The sequence below is a fragment of the Corvus moneduloides genome, chromosome 1 (genome assembly GCF_009650955.1).
Source record: "Corvus moneduloides isolate bCorMon1 chromosome 1, bCorMon1.pri, whole genome shotgun sequence".
In the NCBI taxonomy this organism is placed as follows: domain Eukaryota; kingdom Metazoa; phylum Chordata; class Aves; order Passeriformes; family Corvidae; genus Corvus; species Corvus moneduloides.
Window position 1 is genome coordinate 47,675,751 of NC_045476.1, and position 9,835 is coordinate 47,685,585.

Here is a 9,835-nt window from a genome sequence, read left to right on the forward strand (position 1 = left end):
TTGGCAAAAATGTTGGAATTTAATTAATTATGCAAATAAGAGGAAAGTAAAGATGTTTGGCCCACTGCTTTGATTATGTAATAGGTATAGAAACATGAATGTTCTGTGCAAGACAGCAAGACATATGACACAAAGATTTAGAGTGCAAAGACCTAAAATGCTAATCCCTCCTTTAATGTTTATATTGCTTAGCTGGAAATGCATTTTTCATTCTTTGATGCTGTGAAAGGGAAAGGCCTTTATAAGCAAAATATAATCCATATTTATATACTCTCCACAGTGCTTGGAAACTTTATTCAATATAAGCAGAAGCTATAATAAGAAAAATAAACCAAAATATCAATAAATAGCAGATGCACACTGTATATGGATATGAATAAATTATGTGAGTCATAATGGTTGCAACAGCAGGTGGTGGTGTAGTTCAAGACTCTCTGTGATTTCTTGCTTTTTTCCTCATACTCCAAAGAGCAAGGTTTGAGACCCCTAATGCCTGGTGCAATTTTTTGCTCTGCGCCTTCAATTGGTGAACAAACTGGAGGCATCTATTGAATTTTATTAGCTCTGCAAAAAGCATACAGCAAATGGGCTGGTCATAATTTGTGAGTGCTAAAGCTGCTGCTATGACTAATTTATGAACATCCATTCTATTTGTCTTTTCCTCTTTCTTCCTGTCTCATACATCCTATTTTAATTAAATCTCAGGGAGTTCGCTGGGGTAGAGAATTTCCTTGTTATGTTGTTTTCAAAGTTTTTATACTGAAGCTCTCGGCTGTAATTGGAAACTGATAAAGATTTTGAAATTACTGCTCAACTATGCAACTGCCATTACTTTATTATAAAAACATAAACTGTATAGAAGCAGTTCAGGTGCAATTGAACTTCAGCGTGTTTTTCCTTTCTTAATAATAATCAGCAAGTTTCAGATATTTTGCCATAGAAAACAGAATTTGAAAGTCCTGACTATTTGCAGTATAGTTCTCTTTTACATCATGATTATGCTCTTACTTTGGAACATGACAGTGTTTCATTTAAGTTTTTCCAGAGACGGAACACAAAAGAATTAGTATTTAAGCATGTGGCTAATTTTTTCACTGAACCATAAACACTAATAGTTTTGGACAGTCAAACCTTATGTTGGTCCAGGCAACTAGTATGAAACGAGTGCTACACATATAGGAATAGAGGACTTCTCTCCATGTTTGTGTGCTGCCTTTCTCTGAACAGAATGGATCCCTATTTACTGTGAAGGTCATGCTTGTATAAGAGCTACTCTCAACTTCCCTTTATAATTATTGGAAGTAATTGCCCTACCACATAATTTGATGTAGGGGAAGAAGTGAAAAAAACAAGAAGAGAAACAATTTCGATGACCTTAACAACAGTAATCAGTCTTCTTTTCTGAGTATTCTAATTCTTATGTTACTATGTATCAACAAACTCAATATGAAATATGGGCCTAATGGACATAAACTGAGATTTTCATATAGAATTGTTTCAAGTACATTACATTTAAAAAGAAACTCCATGATGAACAACACATAGCTTTTATTAACCTTTGGCCTTTTATCTAGACTGACATTTAAATACATTCTTTTCCTCATAGTTCAACATCTTTCTTCAACCTGCAGTAAAGTCATCATGTTGAACTCACAGCTTCCCAATTACCATGACAAAGCAGTGATATCAAAGCCTCAGCTTTACTCTTTCATTAAGAAGGGAGAAAGAGTGGGGTTCAGAACAGAGCTGCTTTAACTCTCCTGTCATTTTTTCCTTGTATGTGAATTATATGCAAACCTACCAAGATTTAATTAGTGAATTTATTTGCTATTTCAGCATTCTCACTATTTCTTGGTACTGACAAATTTTGGCTGATGGATTTGAGAACTGTCCAATGCAAAAATATATTCACATACTCGAAATTCACAAGTAGTGGTATGAGCCTTTAGAAATTAAACCAGCAGTTGTCCAAAATAAGTTCTATTTCAGCTACAGAACTGAAAATAGTGTTCATCAGACTATTTCAGAGACAAAGCTTTGCTCATTTGTTTGTCAAAAGTAAATTAGTCAAAATATCTATTTAGAAGTTATTTACTTCGGATGTTCATGAATTATTTATCTCAATATTTCCCCATTTAACTGTGGTACCATATTCTCTTAATTAGCTACAAATATCTTAAATTAGAGAGGGGCAGCTACTAGAGGAGAATTCCCATATTAATATGGTTTCTATTTATAAATATTTACTGTTCCTTTATAAAATACTGTCTAAATGTAAATGCGTATACTCTGCAGTTTACTAATATAGGCTGGGGAAGCCTCAAACTTGGCTGGTTTTTTCTTAAATATGTTCAGATTTGGATGCTCTGTATTACATATGTTAACAGAAATCTTAAAGGCTTTTAAATGGATTTTTCAGTTGGGTTCTTTATTCTATGTTTATAGACCTGGAGGACAAATGTAGAGATTTTGGATGTTTGATTGGACCAACATACCATTCATCTATGTAACACAATTTCCTACAGGCCTACTGACATTAACTATCCTAGATTCCAGATAAATGCATTTCTCCTCTCCTCTCCTCTCCTCTCCTCTCCTCTCCTCTCCTCTCCTCTCCTCTCCTCTCCTCTCCTCTCCTCTCCTCTCCTCTCCTCTCCTCTCCTCTCCTCTCCTCTCCTCTCCTCTCCTCTCCTCTCCTCTCCTCTCCTCTCCTCTCCTCTCCTCTCCTCTCCTCTCCTCTCCTCCCTAAGAGATAAAATCAATATATAGCTCCGTGTTTCTCCCTGAATGCTTGGACCGAAACCTTGCCTCTACTGAAGGCAGTAATAGTTTTTCTCTCTGACTTCAAAGAGGCCAGTGTTTCACCCTTCATTTCCCTGCTGGATACTGTTTTTCCCTTTAAGCTACCACATATCATAAAAATTACTGCGCTTTGAAAACTATAATGCACCACAGTAAAAATTGTAATGCCACAAGGTAGTGTCAATAGGTATTTTTATGCAGTAGAGGGAGGAGGAAATAAACCAGGAGAGACAAATGTTCCTAGTCAAAAACCGAGAGTTTTTGTTGCATTTATAAATGAAAATACATCTTTCAAGCAATAAAACCCCTATACACCTGCTTAGTTCCTTTCCACCAAGGGCAGCCACAAGGTAACCACAGGTTTGCCAACAGATCTATTCTTATAATTTCCCAGCCACGAAGAAGGTTAGAAATGGGATTTTGAGCTCTAAGGAGTTTGTGAGAAAAGAGTAAGTATCCAACATGTTCTGCAGATCTTAGGTGTTGAACCATTATCCTGGGGAAACCTAGATTTTAGTAAGTTCAACTTCATTCTAAGATATGGCATCATGGATTACCTCGCTTCTTTAGTGAATTTTTCCCAATCATTTATCTTCTGCCTGAGATGCTTTGCTGTAGTTTTAAGCATCCAGACCAAATATATATAAGGAAAAGATAAGGTCTGTCTCTCATTCAGAACTGGATAAACTTATCTTGTATGCAGACTATAGAGTACTATAGATGAGTACAGACAGTGAGCAATAGGGACAGGAACTCCCACAATTTGAGCTGTTGGCCCCTTTTAATTTCCTAAGTCAGGTCCATTTAAGTATCTGACAACCCTGACCTTGAAGGGAAGGCCAGGTTTTGGTCCCAGTGAAGTATTTCTTTATTTCTATACCTGTTATTTTTGATCTGAGGGGGGTGTTGGGGTGGCTCATATCTGGACTTCAAAGATAAAAGCTCAGCTGAGGAAACATTTTGATGAATAGGAGTAAAGAATATTTCTATTCCATAAGTAGTTTTATATAAATATATATATATGGTCTGTACCAACAAAGATAAAAGCACAACTGAGGAAGTATTTTAATGAAAAGCTTGTAAAAAGTATATCTATCCCATAAATATTTTGAGATATATATATATAGATAGATAGATATATATAGTAGAAATTTGCTAAGTAACTAAGACAGACAATGGAAAAAGCTGACAAAGTAAATGAAGGCAAAATGAAATCTCCAGTTTAAAATCACCATCAGAGGTAAACAGCCCCACCAGGAAGTAAATGAATAACTCCTGATAGTCAGGCCAGGAGCCTATCTGCAATACCTGTCATAGCTCTTATCTGGTTTGGGGTTTTTTTCTGGTTGGATTGGTTTGTTTGGGGATTTTTTCCTAAGGAAAATGAATGCTTGATTAAGCTAATTCTTTGGCTTACTCCATTTGGTGCATAATTAACTGAATATTGAATAGTCATTTTGCATGTTTTATAAAATCAGCTTAAGTGGACAGGAAAACATTCAGAGTACAAATGAGCTTTTATCAGTGACTGAAGATCCTATTGTCTATGATTCAAAAGGAAAGTAAACAGAGGTGCCTATACCCAACCTGTCTTTCATTCCATAGATGTAAAAAGGAAACAAAACCTTGGAAGTCCTGCTCTCATTATTATTCTGACATTTTGAAGCATGCAAAAACATTATGTGAAATGCAAATTCTAGAGAATTTTATCAGAGGCAAATGCATCAAATGATATGATTCTAAAATTGCACAATAAATTAAAGATAAAATCGGATTAAAGCTATGTAAAAGAGTCATAAATAAGTGTCTGTGTGCAAATAACTTTAACATGTCATAAACGTAGCTGGGCAGAATGGGGGCTCTAAAAGCATGAGGAGGATTTTGTTCAAGTTTGCAAGTTCTTGGCTACAGAGAACATGCAGTGCAGGATTTCAAGGCCCAGGCAGTTCCCCAGGGAATGCTGTGAAAAGAAAGTTGAATGACATTCAGTTAAAATTCTACAGAGAACACCAATGAAAGGACAACCCTTTCAGGGTCTGCGGAGGTCCCATTTAGCAGTGGCTGGTTTGGACAAGAGCAAAAGGATCACTGTGTTCTCATAAAGCTCAGAAAATTAAGAGAAAGAGCTCTACCATAGAAACAGCAAAGTATTTTTATGTCTTCAGAAGGAAATGCCTCAGAAGAATATATAATTAGATGGAATGACTTGCTGAAGACCAACGTCTTATATCACAGTTCATCCTGAAAAGAAATTGGAAGTGACTGGTACAAATGTTAAGGATTAAGTCAAAGCGCATCCCACTTCAGGAGTGCCAATGGGAAACTGAGGAAATTTGCCCATGATTAATCAAGATTAACCCTCCACACTTGCCAGAGTCTGCAGAATTACAGTCAAATGTAGCATAGGGCAAAGAAGGTTGTTCACTGGTCTTTATTGGCCCTGTTGGCTACCTCTGGCAGCACTTTAAACACTCACTTTAAAAAAAAAAATGAATTAAGCAAAATTTTCCTTCTTTAACCTTAGTTGGGAAGAGCAGCCAGTAGGAAGAGTAGTGGAATTTCAAACAACCCTGTGCCACAGATCACCCTAGTTGGAAAAAGGCAACAACTGAGAAGGACATGCTTGTGTGTCCGTGAGACACCATCCATATACGTATTTGTGAGTGTTTGTGTACGTGTCTGTCTGTGTGTGTCTCTGTGTGTACCACTGCTCACACACACATAGCCTTGGGAAAGCCAGAAACATTTCATGACTGGCTGGATATGAAGCTATTTTTCTCTCTACAGTAATATAGAAAAAGAAATAATTTTTGTAGTCATTAGAAAGCTGCACATAATTTTCTTAAAACGTTTTGCCACATCTGGAGCCCTATTTTCCTCTCCATAGGCTGCTTAACTCTTATTAATATCAATGGGGGTTATGCACACATGTGGAGAATAAATTAGATTCTTCATTGTTTCCTTCTGATAAAATTAAATGTTCTTTCCACATGTTAAAATTAACTCACATACTGTTGTTCTCAGGGTATTGGAAATAGAGAGCATTAGTCGCTAGATGAATCTTACATTATTTTGCCTCTTAATAAAAGACCTTATCCTACTCCTTTTAGAATAAGAAACTACTTATCAAAAGCTTCAGTCAGAACTTGAGTTTTGCAGCTATTGATTTCATCCTTGGGCTGTATGGAAGCCCTTCTCTCCCAGTATGGTGCATTATTCAGACTAGATTTGTGACAGTAGTTTCTTCATACTAATAAATGGCTAACCTCTTTTCTAGTCAATTTTTTATCAATCAATTCTTATTTCCTTTTTTCTTATTTACAGCCATTGGAAGACAAATGTTTCTGTCACAGCCAGTAGAGCGACTGTCTTAACTCATTTGCCTTTGGTGCCTGTAAGTGAAAAACGCTAAGTGAATTTTCGCTGACACGAATTTGAGACGCAATTTAATACCGTCATTATACAGGGAATCATTATTGTGAATGATTTGGTATATGTAAGATGCTGGGAAGGATTTTATACTCTTTGAAGTGGGTTTTTTTTGTAGGGCAAATTATTATATTTATAGAAGACCTATTAATATTTATCCTTGACGTTGCGTCCAAGAAATAGCTACAGAGACTATTCCATAGACCTTTTGCCATTTTTAGAACATGGAATGCTGATCATTAGCATTCAACTCAATCGTAAACGCAGTTCCCTGCGGGATGATGACATCAAATAAATTGGACCAGTTTCTGAGAATCTGCACCCCCTATGGATCTCTCAGTAGCAGAGAATGATTAAGCTTTATAACTTCCTAGGACAGCAGTGGAGATGCAACTGCCAATGAAAGAGGAATAGTGTGTCAGTAATGCCTGCCGAACTGTCCCAGAAGTGGTGTGAGGTGGAGGAATGTCTGCAACTTGAGAGACTGAGGGATCCCGTAGTATTATGAACCTCTTGTTGCAGGTACGCTCTTGGAAAATAATTTGACAGAACTCTACTGAATAAAACCTGTGTGAACTCCGCTTTAAGCCACAGTTAAGAAAAGTGAAGTCAAAAGAGCTCCTAAACAATGCGATCAATGGAATCAAGAAATACGACTTGTTGAAGTTACTTGATCCAGCAATCTAGCCAGTATTAACAGATAAAAACTGATGATCAAATTAGCAGAGAAGAAATTGTGTAAGAAATAGATTTATCAAAATCCAGAATCAGCATTCTTTATTCAGTATTATTTATTTTAGTGTTTATTTAGATGGACAGTAGTTTTTCACTGCAATTCATGAACCATTTAGACTTTGATTTTTTCTCAAAACTATAGTTAGCTTTGGGATTTTGCTTTTTTATTATAAGCTCTCTATGCCACAGAATATCTTTATAACCTTGAAACAAGATGCAATTTTTTGATGTCTAGTTGCCCTTACTTTTCAGATTTTATTTCAGTTTTTCTTTCTAATTGCAATAGTATATCTCAAAATATGGTGCAAAGTGAAAACTACAGCTTGTGATATTTATTTTTACTTCTTGATTTGATTTCTGAATGTCTTTCAGGCTTAACTGGGGTATGACATACCTTCTAGGTCCTTGGATGCTCCAGGTTGAGAAATTGTGACTTGAGAAGGCTTGCCATGAGTCATTCAAGTCACACTGTAATGAGTGGGATCGACAATATCAGGACATCTAAATTTAGGCATCTAGCTGTCTTAGGGACTTAGGTCCCGTTACAGTAAATCAGGATTTTGTCAGTGTCACCTGTGGATCTCAAAGAGCCGTTCAGCTGCCATTCAGGTAATAGGTATCTGTTTTAGAGAGAGAAGTTCATTCTGCTTTGCTGCAACTGAATCCCATCAGCAGATGAGTCCTACCCAGACCTTCAAAAAAATTGGATGTTCTCCTAAATCTTCCGTCTTATTGAGCTCCAGTTACAAAGCTCAGAGAATAAGATCTGATTTACAAATTTTAGTCCACTTGATTGGAATGAGGGTTTTGGTTTACTTGGCCGATCTATTCTCTTTACTGAATCTTGAGGCAATTGCCCTGTGATGCTCTCAGTATCACAGAGGGAAGATATGTTACACACAGTCTTATTTTCTCTATTTGAGCATTTTTCATGCTTGAGAATAATCTTAACCTATTTAAATCAGTTTATTTAGGGATATGTGTCATGCACAGTCAAACAGGATCCTGCCATGGCTGAGGCATGAGTTGAGACAGCTGAACAGTCTTGGCCAGTTCAATGCCATTGCAATAGAAAATGTCAAGGACTTTCTCAGGTACTCTTTAGGTCTTCTGAATCTCCCTGGGTCAAAAAGTTCACGGGCATGTGAACTGAATTCATGGGTATGTGTGGGGAGAGAAGCTACTTCCTTCTCTCCACTTAAATTATGGCCACACCATCGCTGGAGTCCCATCTCTGTGTCACTTTTTTTCGTACCATTGTAACGGAAGAATGAATTACTGAATCTTAAGCATCCCTTAAAAGAAAATTTATAGCATTTTTAGCATTCAAAATAAAATAGAAGCCAAAAAAAAATTTCCAGTCAAAGTTCTGGTTGAATTAGCTTTTCAAATAAATCCCAGAATGCAAATCTCTTGCAAACTCAAGGGGGGCACATTGCCTCTTAGGTTGTCCTAACAAAAACATTGTGCAAATGACTTTACCATAAAGATACATTGGCACCGGTCTGGAAGCCAGCACACCAGTCAAGTTGTTGCTGGCATGGGGTCTCTCCATTAAGGTCACCTTCTTCAAATCCTTTTCAGAAAGAAATCCTGTTACTTTGTAGAAAGTGAGCAATTCCGAAATAACAGTGGGCTGATAAACTCTTTCCTCTTAAAGAGCCTCCACTGTCCAGAATGACTTCTCAAGTAAAGAAAAGTGGTTGCAAGCTCAAAGTAGAGATTTGGAGCTTTGCACAGGAGTCGAAGGCTGATCTGTGCTCTAGAAACACACAACTGTATTGGCATCTTGTAAGCATATTGATTTAATTATTGCTTAGCTGTTTTCTCTGGAACTCTCACTATCATATTGGATATGTTTCACAAGCTGATAACAAATACCACATATGTAGCTCCAGCCCCTAAAAGGAGCAGTCAATGCACTTTAATATTCTTTTAAATGCAAACTTTTCTTCCAAGCAGATTAACACCTAAGAACAATTATCATTGGCTGTCCTTGAGGGAGGACATTTTTGGTTGCTGTAACTTTAGTTTCAAACTAGTCAGGAGATTTTGCTGCAGAAATATACAATAATTTAATTGCTTAAGGCTTTCAAGTTTCTGACAGGAATGCAAAAGCTATGTTATGCTGTGTTTGTGAATGATATTTTTGCCACTGTGTCTTCCTCATTCAAGATCAATTGGCCACATGTGTTGATAATGACCACTAAGGGTGAATAACTTCTGTCTTTCCTGAGGGTATCAAGAGATGCTGTCATAAAACAGAAGAGTAAATGACACTGAAGTATTACACTGAAAGATTACTTGTTAACCTTGCCATGGCTAATAAAATTCTAATTTGCAAGTCTTGATTCACTACAGTTGATGTGCATGTGAGTAACGTGGAATTACTCTGGTTAAAGCTGTTAAAAAGAGAGGCTTCCATGAAAAATATATTAGGCAGGAAAGAACTATTGCTTTTTTCCCCCTTGAACTGAGGTTAATCTATACTTTCTGTCCACTAGGTATGCTTGGATTTGCAATTCTGTTTTCTTAAAACCCAGTTAATTGCATTAAGTGCAGTTGGAATGTGTTCAGAGATGATATTGGCCTTCTGATTATTGAGCATGTATTGAAACATGAGGTTTCCTGAATGCGGTAGTTATTTATCAGTGGTACTATAAACCTCTCTAGTTTACACTATAGGAAAGAAACAAAACACCTCCTAGATCAAGTCCCAGTGCAGTGCCTTGAACTTCTTGATGCTTTTAGTATTCATCAAAATGTGTGAAATGCATTTTCAAGAAAGTAAAATATGGCTACTTGCTCTGAGTTTGCGTTTGGTATAATGCACAGTTATGAATTATTTCTGTGGGTGGGTTTTGATACA